This window comes from Schistocerca americana, chromosome 7, assembly GCF_021461395.2.
Source record: "Schistocerca americana isolate TAMUIC-IGC-003095 chromosome 7, iqSchAmer2.1, whole genome shotgun sequence".
Classification (NCBI taxonomy): Eukaryota; Metazoa; Arthropoda; class Insecta; order Orthoptera; family Acrididae; genus Schistocerca; species Schistocerca americana.
In genome coordinates, this window is record NC_060125.1 from 33,177,020 (window position 1) to 33,196,723 (window position 19,704).

Sequence of the window (19,704 nt, forward strand, 5' to 3'; positions counted from 1 at the left end):
ACACAGAAATTGCATTGGAATTAAATAGGAAAGGCACAATGCCGACTTCAGTACAAGAAGTCTGACTGTTCCTATTGTCTACATTTTGAACCATTCCTGTGACACTAGTCATAGATTCCGATGCTTCACTTCAGGTTTACTGTATCCCTCTGCCCTTCTTATTGACGATGAAACACAGAAATTGCATCGAAATTAAATAGAAAAGGCACAATGCCGACTTAAGTACAACAAGACTAACTCCTCCTACTGTCTATGTTTTTACCATTCCTGTGACACTAGTTGTAAATTCCGATGCTTCACTTCAGATTTACTGTATCCCTCTGCCCTTCTTATTGACGATGAAACACAGAAATTGCATAGGAATTAAATACAAAAATCACAATGCCGACTCAAATACAAGATGACTGGCTCATCTTACTCTCTATGTTTTGAACCATTCCTGTGAGACCGGTTTTAGATTCCGATGCTTCACTTCCGGTTTACTGTATCCCTTGGACCCTCTTATTGACGACGAAACACAGAAATTGCATCGGAATGAAATAGAAAAGGCACAATGCCGACTTAAGTACAGGAAGACTGACTCTTCCAACTGTCTATGCTTAGAACCATTCCGGTGACACTAGTTATAGTTTCCGATGCTTCACTTCAGGTTTACTGTATCAGTTGGACCTTCTTATTGACGATGAAACACAGAAATTGCCTCTGAATTAAATACAAAAGGCACAATGCAGAATTAAGTACAAGCAGACTTACTCTTCTTACCGTTTATGTTTTGAACAATTCCTGTGGCACTAGTTATAGATTCCGATGCTGCACTTCAGGTTTACTGTATCCCTTGGACCTTCTTATCGACGATGAAACGCAGAAGATGCAACGGAATTAAATACGAGAGGCACAATGCCGACTTAAGTACAAGAAGACTGACTCTTCTTACTGTCTATGCTTTGAACCATTTCTGTGACACTAGTTATAGACTCCGATACTTCATTTTAGGTTTGCTGTATCCCTCTGACCTTCTAATTGACGCTGAAACACAGAAATTGCATCGGAATTAAATAGAAAAGGCACAATGCCGACTTAAGTACAAGAAGACTGACTCTTCTTACTGTCTATGTTTTAACAATTCCTGTGACACTAGTTATAGATTCCTATGCTTCCCTTCAGGTTTACTGTATCCCTTGGACCTTTTTATCGTCGATGAAACACAGACATTGCATCGGAATTAAATACAAGAGGCACAATGCCGACTTAAGTACAAGAAGACTGACTCTTCTTACTGTCAATGTTTTGAACCATTCCTGTGACACTAGTTATAGATTCCGATGCTTCACTTCATGTTTACTGTATCCCTTGGACCTTCTTATTGATGATGAAACACAGAAATTGCATCGGAACTAAATACAAAAGATACAATGCTGAATTAAGTACAAGAAGACTGACTCTTCTTTCTGACTATTGTGAACATTTCCTATGGGACCAGTTTTTGTTTCCGATGCTTTACTATATGTTTATTGTATCCCTTGGACCTTCTTATTGACGATGAAACACAGAAATTGCATCGGAATTAAATACAAAAGGCACAATGCCGACTTAAGTACAAGAAGACTGACTCTTCTTACTGTCTATGTTTAGAACCATTCCTGTGACACTAGTTACAGATTCCGATTCTTCACTTCAGGTTTACTGTATCCCTCTGACCTTCTTATTTACGATGAAACACAGAAATTGCATCTGAATTAAATACAAAAGGCAGAATGCCGACTTAAGTACAAGAAGACCGACTCTTGACACTGTCTATGCTTTGAACCATTTCTGTGACACTAGTTATAGATTCCGATGCTTCACTTTTAGTTTACTGTATCCCTCTCACCTTCTTAATGACGATGAAACACAGCAATTGCATCGTAATTACATACAAAAGGCACAATGCCGACTTAAGTACAAGAAGACTGACTGTTCCTATTGTCTACATTTTGAACCATTCCTGTGACACTAGTTATAGATTCCGATGCTTCACTTCAGGTTTACTGATTCCCTCTGATCTTCTTATTGATGATGAAACACAGAAACAGCATCGGAATTAGATGCAAAAGGCACAATGCTGACTTAAGTACAAGAAGACTGAGTCTTCTTTCTGACTATTTTGTGAACATTTCCTGTGAGACCAGTTTTAGATTCCGATGCTTTACTATGTGTTTATTGTATTCCTTGGACCTTCTTACTGACGATGAAACACAGAAATTGCATCGGAATTAAATACAAAATGCACAATGCCGACTTAAGTACAAGAAGAATGACTCCTCTTACTGTCTATGTTTAGAACCATTCCTGTGACACTAGTTATAGATTCCGATGCTTCACTTCAGGTTTACTGTATCCCTCTGACCTTCCTATTAACGATGAAACACAGAAATTGCATCTGAATTAAATACAAAAGGCACAATGCCGACTTAAGTACAAGAAGACCGACTCTTCCCACTGTCTATGTTTTGAACCATTCCTGTGACACTAGTTATAGATTCCGATGCTTCACTTCAGGTTCACTGTATTCCTCTCACCTTCTTATTGACGATGAAACACAGAAATTGCATCGGAATGAAATACAAAAGGCACAATCCCGTCTTAAGTGCAAGAGGACTGACTCTTCTCACTGTCTATGTTGTGAACCATTCCTGTGACACTAGTTATAGATTCCGATGCTTCGCTTCAGGTTTACTGCATCCCTTGGACCTTCTTATTGTCGACGAAGCACAGAAATTGCATCGGAATTAAATTGGAATGGCACAATGCCGACTTCAGTACAAGAAGACTGACTGTTCCTATTGTCTACATTTTGAACCATTCCTGTGACACTAGTCATAGATTCCGATGCTTCACTTCAGGTTTACTGTATCCCTCTGCCCTTCTTATTGACGATGAAACACAGAAATTGCATCGGAATTAAATAGAAAAGGCACAATGCCGACTTAAGTACAAGAAGACTGACTCTTCCTACTGTCTATGTTTTAGCCATTCCTATGACACTAGTTATAGATTCCGATGCTTCACTTCAGGTTTACTGATTCCCTCTGATCTTCTTATTGACGATGAAACACAGAAACAGCATCGGAATGAAATGCAAAAGGCACAATGCCGACTTAAGTACAAGACGATTGACTCATCTTACTGTCTATAGTTAGAACCATTCCTGTGACACTAGTTATAGATTCCGATGCTTCACTTCAGGTTTACTGTATCCCTCTGACCTTCCTATTTACGATGAAACAAAGAAATTGCATCTGAATTAAATACAAAAGGCACAATGCCGACTTAACTACAAGAAGACCGACTCTTCCCACTGTGTATGTTTTGATCAATTCCTGTGACACTAGTTATAGATTCCAATGCTTCACTTCAGGTTTACTGTATCCCTTGGACCTTCTTATCGACGATGAAATACAGAAATTGCAACGGAATTAAATACAAGAGGCACAATGGCGACTTAAGTACAAGAAGACTGACTCTTCTTACTGTCTATGTTTTGAACCATTCCTGTGACACTAGTTATAGATTCCGATACTTCATTTTAGGTTTACTGTATCCCTTGGACCTTCTTATTGACGACGAAACACAGAAATTGCATCGGAATTAAATAGAAAAGGCACAATGCCGACTTAAGTACAAGAAGACTGACTCTTCCTACTGTCTATGTTTTAACCATTCCTATGACACTAGTTATAGATTCCGATGCTTCACTTCAGGTTTACTGATTCTCTCTGATCTTCTTATTGACAATGAAACACAGAAACAGCATCGGAATTAAATACAAAAGGCACAATGCTGACTTAAGTACAAGAAGACTGACTCTTCTTTCTGACTATTTTGTGAACATTTCCTGTGAGACCAGTTTCAGATTCCGATGCTTCACTATATGTTTATTGTATCCCTTGGACCTTCTTGTTGACGATGAAACACAGAAATTGCATCGGAATTAAATACAAAAGGCAAAATGCGGACTTAAGTACAAGAAGACTGACTCCTCCTACTGTCTATGTTTTAACCATTCCTGTGGCACTAGTTATAGATTCCGATGCTTCACTTCAGGATTACTGTATCGATCTGCCCTTCTTATTGACGATGAAACACAGAAATTGCATAGGAATTAAATACAAAAGGCACAATGCCGACTCAAATACAAGATGACTGGCTCATCTTACTCTCTACGTTTTGAACCTTTCCTGTGAGACCGGTTTTAGATTCCGATGCTTCACTTCAGGTTTACTGTATCCCTTGAACCTTCTTATCTACGATGAAACACAGAAATTGCACCGGAATTAAATACAAAAGGCACAATGCCGACTTCAGTACAAGAAGGCTGCCTCTTCTTACTAACTATGTTTAGAACCATTCCTTGGACACTAGTTATAGATTCCGATGCTTCACTTCAGGTTTACTGTATCCCTCTGACCTTCCTATATACGATGAAACACAGAAATTGCATCTGAATTAAATACAAAAGGCACAATGCCGACTGAAGTACAAGAAGACTGGCTCTTCTTACTGTCTATGTTTAGAACCATTCCTGTGACACTAGTTATGGATTCCGATGCTTCACTTCAGGTTTACTGTATCCCTTGGACCTTTTTATCGACGATGAAACACAGAAGTTGCATCGGAATTAAATACAAAAGGCACAATGCCGATTTAAGTACAAGAAGACTGACTCTTCATACTGTCTATGTTTAGAACCATTCCTGTGACACTAGTTATAGATTCCGATGCTTCACTTCATGTTTACTGTATGCCTCTGACCTTCTTATTTACGATGTAACACAGAAATTGCATCGGAATTAAATACAAAAGGCAAAATGCCGACTTAAGTACAAGAAGACTGACTCTTCATACTGTCTATGATTTGAACCATTCCGGTGACACTAGTTATAGTTTCCGATGCTTCACTTCAGGTTTACTGTATCCCTCTGACCTTCTTACTGACGCTGAAGCACAGAAATTGCATCGGAATTAAATAGAAAAGGCACAATGCCGACTTAAGTACAAGAAGACTGACCCTTCCTACTTTCTATGTTTTAACCATTCCTGTGACCATAGTTATAGATTCCGATGCTTCACTTCAGGTTTACTGTATCCCTCTGCCCTTCTTATTGACGATGAAACACAGAAATTGCATCGAAATTAAATAGAAAACGCACAATGCCGACTTAAGTACAAGAAGACTGACTCTTCTTACGGTCTATGTTTTGAACCATTCCTGTGACACTAATTATAGATTCCGATGCTTCACTTCAGGTTTACTGATTCCCTCTGATCTTCTTATTGACGATGAAACACAGAAACAGCATCGGAATAAAATACAAAAGGCACAATGCCGACTCAAATACAAGATAACTGGCTCATCTTACTCTCTATGTTTTGAGCCTTTCCTGTGAGACCGGTTTTAAATTCCGATGCTTCACTTCAGATTTACTGTATCCCTTGGAACTTCTTATTGACGACGAAACACAGAAATTGCATCGGAATTAAGTAGAAAAGGCACAATGCCGACTTAAGTAAAGGAAGACTGTCTCTTCCAACTGTCTATGTTTAGAACCAATCCGGTGACACTAGTTATAGTTTGCGATGCTTCACTTCAGGTTTACTGTATCAGTTGGACCTTCTTATTGACGTTGAAACACAGAAATTACCTCTGAATTAAATACAAAAGGCACAATGCCGACTTAAGTACAAGAAGACTTATTCTTCTTACTGTCTATGTTTTGAACAATTCCTGTGACACTAGTTATAGATTCCAATGCTTCACTTCTGGTTTACTGTATCCCTTGGACCTTCTTATCGACGATGAAACACAGAAATTGCAACGGAATTAAATACAAGAGGCACAATGGCGACTTAAGTACAAGAAGACTGACTCTTCTTACTGTCTATGCTTTGAACCATTCCTGTGACACTAGTTATAGATTCCGATACTTCATTTTAGGTTTACTGTATCCCTTCGAACTTCTTATTGACGACGAAACACAGAAATTGCATCGGAATTAAATAGAAAAAGCACAATGCCGACTTAAGTACAAGAAGACTGACTCTTCCTACTGTCTATGTTTTAACCATTCCTATGACACTAGTTATAGATTCCGATGCTTCACTTCAGGTTTACTGATTCCCTCTGATCTTCTTATTGACGATGAAACACAGAAACAGCATCGGAATTAAATACAAAAGGCACAATGCTGACTTAAGTACAAGAAGACTGACTCTTCTTTCTGACTATTTTGTGAACATTTCCTGTGAGACCAGTTTCAGATTCCGATGCTTCACTATATGTTTATTGTATCCCTTGGACCTTCTTGTTGACGATGAAACACAGAAACAGCATCGGAACTAAAAACAAAAGGCACAATGCTGACTTAATAACAAGAAGACTGACTCTTCTTACTGTCTATGTTTAGAACCATTCCTGTGACACTAGTTATAGATTCCGATGCTTCACTTCAGGTTTACTGTATCCCACTGACCTTCTTATTTACGATGAAACACAGAAATTGCATCTGAATTAAATACAAAAGGCACAATGCCGACTTAAGTACAAGAAGACTGACTCTTCTTACTGTCTATGTTTAGAACCATTCCTGTGACACTAGTTATAGATTCCGATGCTTCACTTCAGGTTTACTGTATCCCACTGACCTTCTTATTTACGATGAAACACAGAAATTGCATCTGAATTAAATACAAAAGGCACAATGCCGACTTAAGTACAAGAAGACTGACTCTTCTTACTGTCTATGTTTTGAACAATTCCTGTGACACTAGTTATAGATTCCGGTGCTTCCCTTCAGGCTTACTGTATCCCTTGGACCTTTTTATCGACGATGAAACACAGAAGTTGCATCGGAATTAAATACAAAAGGCACAATGCCGACTTAAGTACAAGAAGACTGACTGTTCCTATTGTCTATATTTTGAACCATTCCTGTGACACTAGTTATAGATTCCGATGCTTTACTTCAGGTTTACTGATTCCCTCTGATCTTCTTATTGACGATGAAACACAGAAACAGCATCGGAATTAAATGCAAAAGGCACAATGCCGACTTAAGTACAAGACGATTGACTCTTCTTACTGTCTATGTTTAGAACCATTCCTGTGACAGTAGTTATAGATTCCGATGCTTCACTTCAGGTTTACTGTATCCCTCTGACCTTCCTATTTACGATGAAACAAAGAAATTGCATCTGAATTAAATTCAAAAGGCACAATGCCGACTTAACTACAAGAAGACCGACTCTTCCCAATGTCTATGTTTTGAACCATTCCTGTGACACTAGTTATAGATTCCGATGCTTCACTTCAGGTTCACTGTATTCCTCTCACCTTCTTATTGACGATGAAATACAGAAATTGCATCGGAATTAAATACAAAAGGCACAATGCCGTCTTAAGTACAAGAGGACTGACTCTTCTCACTGTCTATGTTGTGAACCATTCCTGTGACACTAGTTATAGATTCCGATGCTTCGCTTCAGGTTTACTGCATCCCTTGGACCTTCTTATTGACGACGAAACACAGAAATTGCATCGGAATTAAATAGGAAAGGCACAATGCCGACTTCAGTACTAGAAGACTGACTGTTCCTATTGTCTACGTTTTGAACCATTCCTGTGACAGTAGTTATAGATTCCGATGCTTCACTTCAGGTTTACTGTATCCCTCTGCCCTTCTTATTGACGATGAAATACAGAAATTGCATCGAAATTAAATAGAAAAGGCACAATGCCGACATAAGTACAAGAAGACTGACTCTTCTTACAGTCTATGTTTTGAACCATTCCTGTGACACTAGTTATAGATTCCGATGCTTCACTTCAGGTTTACTGATTCCCTCTGACCTTCTTATTGACGCTGAAACACAGAAATTGCATCGGAATTAAATACAAAAGGCACAATGCCGACTTAAGTACAAGAAGACTGACTCTTCTTACTGTCTATGTTTAGAACCATTCCTGTGACACTAGTTATAGATTCCGATGCTTCACTTCAGGTTTACTGTATCCCACTGACCTTCTTATTTACGATGAAACACAGAAATTGCATCTGAATTAAATACAAAAGGCACAATGCCGACGTAAGTACAAGAAGACTGACTCTTCTTACTGTCTATGTTTTGAACAATTCCTGTGACACTAGTTATAGATTCCGGTGCTTCCCTTCAGGCTTACTGTATCCCTTGGACCTTTTTATCGACGATGAAACACAGAAGTTGCATCGGAATTAAATACAAAAGGCACAATTCCGACTTAAGTACAAGAAGACTGACTGTTCCTATTGTCTATATTTTGAACCATTCCTGTGACACTAGTTATAGATTCCGATGCTTTACTTCAGGTTTACTGATTCCCTCTGATCTTCTTATTGACGATGAAACACAGAAACAGCATCGGAATTAAATGCAAAAGGCACAATGCCGACTTAAGTACAAGACGATTGACTCTTCTTACTGTCTATGTTTAGAACCATTCCTGTGACAGTAGTTATAGATTCCGATGCTTCACTTCAGGTTTACTGTATCCCTCTGACCTTCCTATTTACGATGAAACAAAGAAATTGCATCTGAATTAAATACAAAAGGCACAATGCCGACTTAACTACAAGAAGACCGACTCTTCCCACTGTCTATGTTTTGAACCATTCCTGTGACACTAGTTATAGATTCCGATGCTTCACTTCAGGTTCACTGTATTCCTCTCACCTTCTTATTGACGATGAAACACAGAAATTGCATCGGAATTAAATACAAAAGGCACAATGCCGTCTTAAGTACAAGAGGACTGACTCTTCTCACTGTCTATGTTGTGAACCATTCCTGTGACACTAGTTATAGATTCCGATGCTTCGCTTCAGGTTTACTGCATCACTTGGACCTTCTTATTGACGACGAAACACAGAAATTGCATCGGAATGAAATAGGAAAGGCACAATGCCGACTTCAGTACTAGAAGACTGACTGTTCCTATTGTCTACATTTTGAACCATTCCTGTGACAGTAGTTATAGATTCCGATGCTTCACTTCAGGTTTACTGTATCCCTCTGCCCTTCTTATTGACGATGAAATACAGAAATTGCATCGAAATTAAATAGAAAAGGCACAATGCCGACATAAGTACAAGAAGACTGACTCTTCTTACAGTCTATGTTTTGAACCATTCCTGTGACACTAGTTATAGATTCCGATGCTTCACTTCAGGTTTACTGATTCCCTCTGACCTTCTTATTGACGCTGAAACACAGAAATTGCATCGGAATTAAATACAAAAGGCACAATGCCGACTTAAGTACAAGAAGACTGACTCTTCTTCCTGTCTATGATTTGAACCATTCCGGTGACACTAGTTATAGTTTGCCATGCTTCACTTCAGGTTTACTGTATCAGTTGGACCTTCTTATTGACGATGAATCACAGAAATTGCCTCTGAATTAAATACAAAAGGCACAATGCCGACATAAGTACAAGAAGACTTACTCTTCTTACTGTCTATGTTTTGAACAATTCCTGTAACACTAGTTATAGATTCTGATGCTTCACTTCAGGTTTACTGTATCCCTTGGACCTTCTTATCGACGGTGAAACACAGAAGATGCAACGGAATTAAATACAAGAGGCACAATGCCGACTTAAGTACAAGAAGACTGACTCTTCTTACTGTCTATGTTTTGAACCATTCCTGTGACACTAGTTATAGATTCCGATACTTCATTTTAGGTTTACTGTATCCCTCTGACCTTCTTATTGACGCTGAAACACAGAAACTGCATTGAAATTAAATAGAAAACGCACAATGCCGACTTAAGTACAAGAAGACTGACTCTTCTTACTGTCTATGTTTTGAACCATTCCTGTGACACTAGTTATAGATTCCGATGCTTCACTTCAGGTTTACTGATTCCCTCTGATCTTCTTATTGACGATGAAACACAGAAACAGCATCAGAATTAAATGCAAAAGGCACAATGCTGACTTAAGTACAAGAAGACTGATTCTTCTTTCTGACTATTATGTGAACATTTCCTGTGAGGCCAGTTTTAGATTCCGATGCTTTACTATATGTTTATTGTATTACTTGGACCTTCTTATTGACGATGAAACACAGAAATTGCATCTGAATTAAATACAAAAGGCACAATGCCGACTTATATACAAGAAGACTGACTCCTCCTACTGTCTATGTTTTAACCATTCCTGTGACACTAGTTGTAAATTCCGATGCTTCACTTCAGGTTTCTTGTATCCCTCTGCCCTTCTTATTGACGATGAAACACAGAAATTGCATAGGAATTAAATACAAAAATCACAATGCCGACTCAAATACAAGATGACTGGCTCATCTTACTCTCTATGTTTTGAACCTTTCCTGTGAGACCGGTTTTAGATTCCGATGCTTCACTTCCGGTTTACTGAATCCCTTGGACCTTCTTATTGACGACGAAACACAGAAATTGCATCGGAATGAAATAGAAAAGGCACCATGCCGACTTAAGTAAAGGAAGACTGACTCTTCCAACTGTCTATGCTTAGAACCATTCCGGTGACAGTAGTTATAGTTTCCGACGCTTCACTTCAGGTTTACTGTATCAGTTGGACCTTCTTATTGACGATGAAACACAGAAATTGCCTCTGAATTAAATACAAAAGGCACAATGCAGAATTAAGTACAAGCAGACTTACTCTTCTTACCGTTTATGTTTTGAACAATTCCTGTGGCACTAGTTATAGATTCCGATGCTGCACATCAGGTTTACTGTATCCCTTGGACCTTCTTATCGACGATGAAACACAGAAGATGCAACGGAATTAAATACAAGAGGCACAATGCCGACTTAAGTACAAGAAGACTGACTCTTCTTACTGTCTATGCTTTGAACCATTCCTGTGACACTAGTTATAGATTCCGATACTTCATTTTAGGTTTGCTGTATCCCTCTGACCTTCTAATTGACGCTCAAACACAGAAATTGCATCGGAATTAAATAGAAAAGGCACAATGCCGACTTAAGTACAAGAAGACTGACTCTTCTTACTGTCTATGTTTTAACAATTCCTGTGACACTAGTTGTAGATTCCGATGCTTCCCTTCAGGTTTACTGTATCCCTTGGACCTTTTTATCGTCGATGAAACACAAAAATTGCATCGGAATTAAATACAAGAGGCACAATGCAGAATTAAGTACAAGCAGACTTACTCTTCTTACCGTTTATGTTTTAAACCATTCCTGTGACACTAGTTATAGATTCCGATGCTTCACTTCATGTTTACTGTATCCCTTGGACCTTCTTATTGATGATGAAACACAGAAATTGCATCGGAATTAAATACAAAAGGCACAATGCCGAATTAAGTACAAGAAGACTGACTCTTCTTACTGACTATTTTGTGAACATTTCCTGTGAGAACAGTTTTAGATTCCGATGCTTCACTATATGTTTACTGTATCCCTTGGACCTTCTTGTTGACGATGGAACACAGAAATTGCATCGGAATTAAATACAAAAGGCAAAATGCGGACTTAAGTACAAGAAGACTGACTCCTCCTACTGTCTATGTTTTAACCATTCCTGTGACACTAGTTATAGATTCCGATGTTTCACTTCAGGTTTACTGTATCCCTCTGCCCTTCTTATTGACGATGAAACACAGATATTGCATAGGAATTAAATACAAAAGGCACAATGCCGACACAAATACAAGATGACTGGCTCATCTTACTCTCTATGTTTTGAACCTTTCCTGTGAGACCGGTTTTAGATTCCGATGCTTCACTTCAGGTTTACTGTATCCCTTGGACCTTCTTATCTACGATGAAACATAGAAATTGCATCGGAATTAAATACAAAAGGCGCAATGCCGACTTAAGTACAAGTAGACTGACTCTTCTTACTGTCTATGCTTAGAACCATTCCGGTGACACTAGTTATAGATTCCGATGCTTCTCTTCAGGTTTACTGTATCCCTCTGACCTTCTTAAATACGATGAAACACAGAAATTGCATCTGAATTAAATACAAAAGGCACAATGCCGACTGAAGTACAAGAAGACTGGCTCTTCTTACTGTCTATGTCTTGAACAATTCCTGTGACAATAATTATAGATTTCGATTCTTCCCTTCAGGTTTACTGATTCCCTCTGATCTACTTATTGACGATGAAACACAGAAACAGCATCGGAACTAAATACAAAAGATACAATGTTGAATTAAGTACAAGAAGACTGACTCTTCTTTCTGACTATTGTGAACATTTCCTATGGGACCAATTTTTGTTTCCGATGCTTTACTATATGTTTATTGTATCCCTTGGACCTTCTTATTGACGATGAAACACAGAAATTGCATCGGAATTAAATACAAAAGGCACAATGCCGACTTATGTACAAGAAGACTGACTCTTCTTACTGTCTATGTTTAGAACCATTCCTGTGACACTAGTTATATATTCCGATGCTTCACTTCAGGTTTACTGTATCCCTCTGACCTTCTTACTTACGATGAAACACAGAAATTGCATCTGAATTAAATACAGAAGGCAGAATGCCGACTTAAGTACAAGAAGACCGACTCTTGACACTGTCTATGCTTTGAACCATTTCTGTGACACTAGTTATAGAATCCGATGCTTCGCTTTTGGTTTACTGTATCCCTCTCACCTTCTTAATGACGATGAAACACAGCAATTGCATCGGAATTACATACAAAAGGCACAATGCCGACTTAAGTACAAGAAGACTGACTGTTCCTATTGTCTATATTTTGAACCATTCCTGTGACACTAGTTATAGATTCCGTTGCTTCACTTCAGGTTTACTGATTCCCTCTGATCTTCTTATTGACGATGAAACACAGAAACAGCATCGGAATTAGATGCAAAAGGCACAATGCTGACTTAAGTACAAGAAGACTGACTCTTCTTTCTGACTATTTTGTGAACATTTCCTGTGAGACCAGTTTTAGATTCCGATGCTTTACTATATGTTTATCGTATTCCTTGGACCTTCTTACTGACGATGAAACACAGAAATTGCATCGGAATTAAATACAAAAGGCACAATGCCGACTTAAGTACAAGAAGAATGACTCTTCTTACTGTCTATGTTTAGAACCATTCCTGTGACACTAGTTATAGATTCCGATGCTTCACTTCAGGTTTACTGTATCCCTCTGACCTTCCTATTTACGATGAAACACAGAAATTGCATCTGAATTAAATACAAAAGGCACAAAGCCGACTTAAGTACAAGAAGACCGACTCTTCCCACTGTCTATGTTTTGAACCATTCCTGTGACACTAGTTATAGATTCCGATGCTTCACTTCAGGTTTACTGTATTCCTCTCACCTTCTTATTGACGATGAAACACAGAAATTGCATCGGAATGAAATACAAAAGGCACAATGCCGTCTTAAGTGCAAGAGGACTGACTCTTCTCACTGTCTATGTTGTGAACCATTCCTGTGACACTAGTTATAGATTCCGATGCTTCGCTTCAGGTTTACTGCATCCCTTGGACCTTCTTATTGTCGACGAAACACAGAAATTGCATCGGAATTAAATTGGAAAGGCACAATGCCGACTTCAGTACAAGAAGACTGACTGTTCCTATTGTCTACATTTTGAACCATTCCTGTGACACTAGTCATAGATTCCGATGCTTCACTTCAGGTTTACTGTATCCCTCTGCCCTTCTTATTGACGATGAAACACAGAAATTGCATCGAAATTAAATTGAAAAGGCACAATGCCGACTTAAGTACAAGAAGACTGACTCTTCTTACTGTCTATGATTTGAACCATTCCTGTGACACTAGTTATAGATTCTGATGCTTCACTTCAGGTTTACTGTATCCCTCTGACCTTCTTATTGACGCTGAAACACAGAAATTGCATCGGAATTAAATACAAAAGGCACAATGCCGACTTAAGTACAAGAAGACTGACTGTTCCAGTTGTCTATATTTTGAACCATTCCTGTGACACTAGTTATAGATTCCGATGCTTCACTTCAGGTTTACTGATTCCCTCTGATCTTCTTATTGACGATGAAGCACAGAAACAGCATCGGAATTAAATACAAAGGGCACAATGCTGACTTAAGTACAAGAAGACTGACTCTTCTTTCTGACTATTTCGTGAACATTTCCTGTGAGACCAGTTTTAGATTCCGATGCTTTACTATATGTTTATTGTATTCCTTGGACCTTCTTATTGACGATGAAACACAGAAATTGCATCGGAATTAAAAACAAAAGGCACAATGCAGACTTAAGTACAAGAAGACTGTCTCTTCTTACTGTCTATGTTTAGAACCATTCCTGTGACACTAGTCATAGATTCCGATGCTTCCCTTCAGGTTTACTGAATCCCTCTGACCTTCTTATTGACGATGAAACACAGAAATTGCAACGGAATTAAATACAAAAGGCATAATGCCGACTTAAGTACAAGAAGACTGACTCTTCTTACTGTCTATGTTTTGAACCATTCCTGTGACACTAGTTATAGATTCCGATACTTCATTTTAGGTTTACTGTATCCCTCTGACCTTCTTATTGACGCTGAAACACAGAAATTGCATCGGAATTAAATAGAAAAGGCACAATGCCGACTTAAGTACAAGAAGACTGACTCTTCCTACTGTCTATGTTTTAACCATTCCTGTGACACTATTTATAGATTCCGATGCTTCACTTCAGGTTTACTGATTCCGTCTGATCTTCTTATTGACGATGAAACACAGAAACAGCATCGGAATTAAATACAAAAGGCCCAATTCTGATTTAAGTGCAAGAAGACTGACTCTTCTTACTGACGATTTTGTGAACATTTCCTGTGAGACCAGTTTTAGATTCCGATGCTTCACTATATGTTTATTGAATCCCTTGGATCTTCTTATTGACGATGAAACACAGAAATTGCATCAGAATTAAATACAAAAGGCAACATGCCGACTTAAGTACAAGAAGACTAACTCTTCTTACTGTCTATGTTTTGAAACATTCTGGTGACGCTAGTTATTGATTCCGATGCTTCACTTCAGGTTTACTGTATCCCTCTGACCTACTTATTTACGATGAAACACAGAAATTCCATCTGAACTAAATACAAAAGGCACAATGCCGACTTAAGTACAAGGAGACTGACTCTTCTTACTGTCAATGTTTTGAACAATTCCTGTGACACTAGTTATAGATTCCGATGCTTCCCTTCAGGTTTACTGTATCCCTTGGACCTTTTTATCGACGATGAAACACAGAAATTGCATCGGAATTAAATACAAGAGGCACAATGCCGACTTAAGTACAAGAAGACCGACTCTTCTTACTGTCAATATTTTGAACCATTCCTGTGACACTAGTTGTAGATTCCGATGCTTCACTTCATGTTTACTGTATCCCTTGGACCTTCTTATTGATGATGAAACACAGAAATTGCATCGGAATTAAATACAAAAAGCACAATGCCGAATTAAGTACAAGAAGACTGACTCTTCTTACTGACTATTTTGTGAACATTTCCTGTGAGACAAGTTTTGGATTCCGATGCTTCACTATATGTTTACTGTATCCCTTGGACCTTCTTGTTGACGATGAAACACAGAAATTGCATCGGAATTAAATACAAAAGGCAAAATGCGGACTTAAGTACAAGAAGACTGACTCTTCCTACTGTCTATGTTTTAACCATTCCCGTGACACTAGTTATAGTTTCCGATGCTTCACTTCAGGTTTACTGTATCCCTCTGCCCTTCTTATTGACGATAAAACACACAAATTGCATAGGAATTAAATACAATAGGCACAATGACGACTCAAATACAAGATGACTGGTTCATCTTACTCTCTATGTTTCGAACCTTTCCTGTGAGACCGGTTTTAGATTCCGATGCTTCACTTCAGGTTTACTGTATCCCTTGGACCTTCTTATTGGCGACGAAACACACAAATTGCATCGGAATCAAATAAAAAAGGCACAATGCCGACTTAACTAAAGGAAGACTGACTCTTCCAACTGTCTATGTTTAGAACCATTCCGGTGACACTAGTTATAGTTTCCGATGCTTCACTTCAGGTTTACTGTATCAGTTGGACCTTCTTATTGACGATGAAACACAGAAATTCCCACTGAATGAAATACAAAAGGCACAATGGCGACTTAAGTACAAGAAGACTTACTCTTCTTACTGTCTATGTTTTCAACAATTTCTGTGACCCTAGTTATAGATTCCGATGCTTCACTTCAGGTTTACTGTATCCCTTGGACTTTCTTATCGACGATGAATCACAGAAGATGCAACGAAATTAAATACAAGAGGCACAATGCCGACTTAAGTACAATAAGACTGACTCTTCTTACTGTCTATGTTTTGAAGCACTCCTGTGACACTAGTTATAGATTCCGATACATCATTTTGGGTTTACTGTATCCCTTGTACCTTCTTATTGACGACGAAACATAGAAATTGCATCGGAATTAAATACAAAAGGCACAATGCCGACATAAGTACAAGAAGACTGACTCTTCTTACAGTCTATGTTTTGAACAATTCCTGTGACACTAGTTATAGATTCCGATGCCTCCCTTCAGGTTTACTGATTCCCTCTGATTTTCTTATTGACGATGAAACACAGAAACAGCATCGGAATTAAATACAAAAGGCACAATGCTGACTTAAGTACAAGAAGACTGACTCTTCTTACTTGATATGTTTAGAACCATTACTGTGACACTAGCTATAGATTCCGATGCTTCACTTCAGGTTTCCTGTATCCCTCCGACCTTCTTATCTACGATGAAACACAGAAATTGCATCTGAATTAAATACAAAAGGCACAATGCCGACTTAAGTACAAGAAGACCGACTCTTCCCACTGTCTATGTTTTGTACCATTCCTGTGACACTAGTTATAGATTCCGATGCTTCTCTTCAGGTTTACTGTATCCCTTGGACCTTCTTATTGCCGACGAAATACTGAATTTGCATCGGAATTAAATAGAAAAGGCACAATGGCGACTTAAGTACAAGAAGACTTACTCTTCTTACTGTCTATGTTTTGAACAATTCCTGTGACACTAGTTACAGATTCCGATGCTTCACTTCAGGTTTACTGTATCCCTTGGACCTTCTTATCGATGATGAAACACAGAAATTGCAACGGAATTAAATACAGGAGGCACAATGCCGACTTAAGTACAAGAAGTCTGACTCTTCTTACTGTCTATGTTTTGAACCATTCCTGTGACACTAGTTATAGATTCCGATGCTTCACTTCAGGTTTACTGTATCCCTCTCACCTTCTTATTGACGATGAAACACAGAAATTGCATCGGAATTAAATACAAAAGGCACAATGCCGACATAAGTACAAGAAGACTGACTGTTAGTATTGTGTATATTTTGAACAATTCCTGTGACACTAGTTATAGATTCCGATGCTTCACTTCAGGTTTACTGTATCCCTCTGCCCTTCTTATTGACGATGAAACACAGAAATTGCATCGAAATTAAATAGAAAAGGCACAATGCCGACTTATGTACAAGAAGACTGACTCTTCATACTGTCTATGTTTTAAACCATTCCTGTGACACTAGTTATAGATTCCGATGCTTCACTTCAGGTTTACTGTATCCCTTGGACCTCCTTATTGACGACGAAATACTGAATTTGCATCGGAATTGAATAGAAAAGGCACAATGGCGACTTAAGTACAAGAAAACTGACTCTACCTAATGTCTCTGTTTTGAACCATTCCTGTGACACTAGTTATAGATTCCGATGCTTCACTTCAGGTTTGCTGAATCCCTCTGACCTTCTTATTGACGCTGAAACACAGAAATTGCATCGGAATTAAATACAAAAGGTACAATGCCGACTTATGTACAAGAAGACTGACTCTTCTTACTGTCTATGATTTGAACCATTCCGGTGACACTAGTTATAGTTTCCGATGCTTCACTTCAGGTTTACTGTATCAGTTGGACCTTCTTATTGACGATGAATCACAGAAATTGCCTCTGAATTAACTACAAAAGGCACAATGCCGACTTAGGTACAAGAAGACTTACTCTTCTTACTGTCTATGTTTTGAACAATTCCTGTGACACTAGTTATAGATTCCGATGCTTCACTTCAGGTTTACTGTATCCCTTGGACCTTCTTATCGATGACCAAACACAGAAATTGTAACGGAATTAAATACAAGAGGCACAATGCCGACTTAAGTACAAGAAGACTGACTCTTCTTACTGTCTATGTTTTGAACCATTCCTGTGACACTAGTTATAGATTCCGATACTTCATTTTAGGTTTACTGTATCCCTGGGACCTTCTTATTGACGGCGAAACACAGAACTTGCATCGGAATGAAATACAAAAGGCACAATGCCGACTTAAGTACAAGAAGACTTACTCTTCTTACTGTCTATGTTTTGAACAATTCCTGTGACACTAGTTATAGATTCCGATGCTTCACTTCAGGTTTACTGTATCCCTTGGACCTTCTTATCGATGATCAAACACAGAAATTGTAACGGAATTAAATACAAGAGGCACTATGCCGACTTAAGTACAAGAAGACTGACTCTTCTTACTGTCTATGTTTTGAACCATTCCTGTGACACTAGTTATAGATTCCGATACTTCATTTTAGGTTTACTGTATCCCTTGGACCTTCTTATTGACGGCGAAACACAGAACTTGCATCGGAATTAAATACAAAAGGCACAATGCTGACTTAAGTACAAGAAGACTGACTCTTCTTTCTGACTATTTTGTGAACATTTCCTGTGAGACCAGTTTTAGATTCCGACGATTCACTATATGTTTATTGTATCCCTTGGACCTTCTTATTGACGATGAAACACTGAAATTGCATCAGATTTAAATACAAAAGGCACAATGCCGACTTAAGTACAAGAAGACTGACTCTTCTTACTGTCTATGTTTAGAACCATTCCTGTGACACTAGTTATAGATTCCGATGCTTCACTTCAGGTTTACTGTATCCCTCTGACGTTCTTATTTACGATGAAACACAGAAATTGCATCTGAATTAAATACAAAAGGCACAATGCCGACTTAAGTACAAGAAGACTGAAGCTTCTTACTGTCTATGTTTTGAACCATTCCTGTGACACTAGTTATAGATTCCGATACTTCATTTTAGGTTTACTGTATCCCTTGGGCCTTCTTATTGACGACGAAACACAGAAATTGCATCGGAAGTAAATAGAAAAGGCACAATGCTGAATTAAGTACAAGAAGACTGACTCTTCTTACTGACTATTTTGTGAACATTTCCTGGGAGACCAGTTTTAGATTCCGATGCTTCACTATATGTTTACTGTATCCCTTGGACCTTCTTGTTGACGATGAAACACAGAAATTGCATCGGAATTAAACACAAAATGCAAAATGCGGACTTAAGTAGAAGAAGACTGACTCTTCCTTCTGTCTATGTTTTAACCATTACTGTGACACTATTTATAGATTCCGATGCTTCACTTCAGGTTTACTGTATCCCTCTGCCCTTCTTATTGACGATGAAACACAGAAATTGCATAGGAATTAAATACAAAAGGCACAATGCCGACTCAAATACAAGATGACTGGCTCATCTTACTCTCTATGTTTTGAACCTTTCCTGTGAGACCGGTTTTA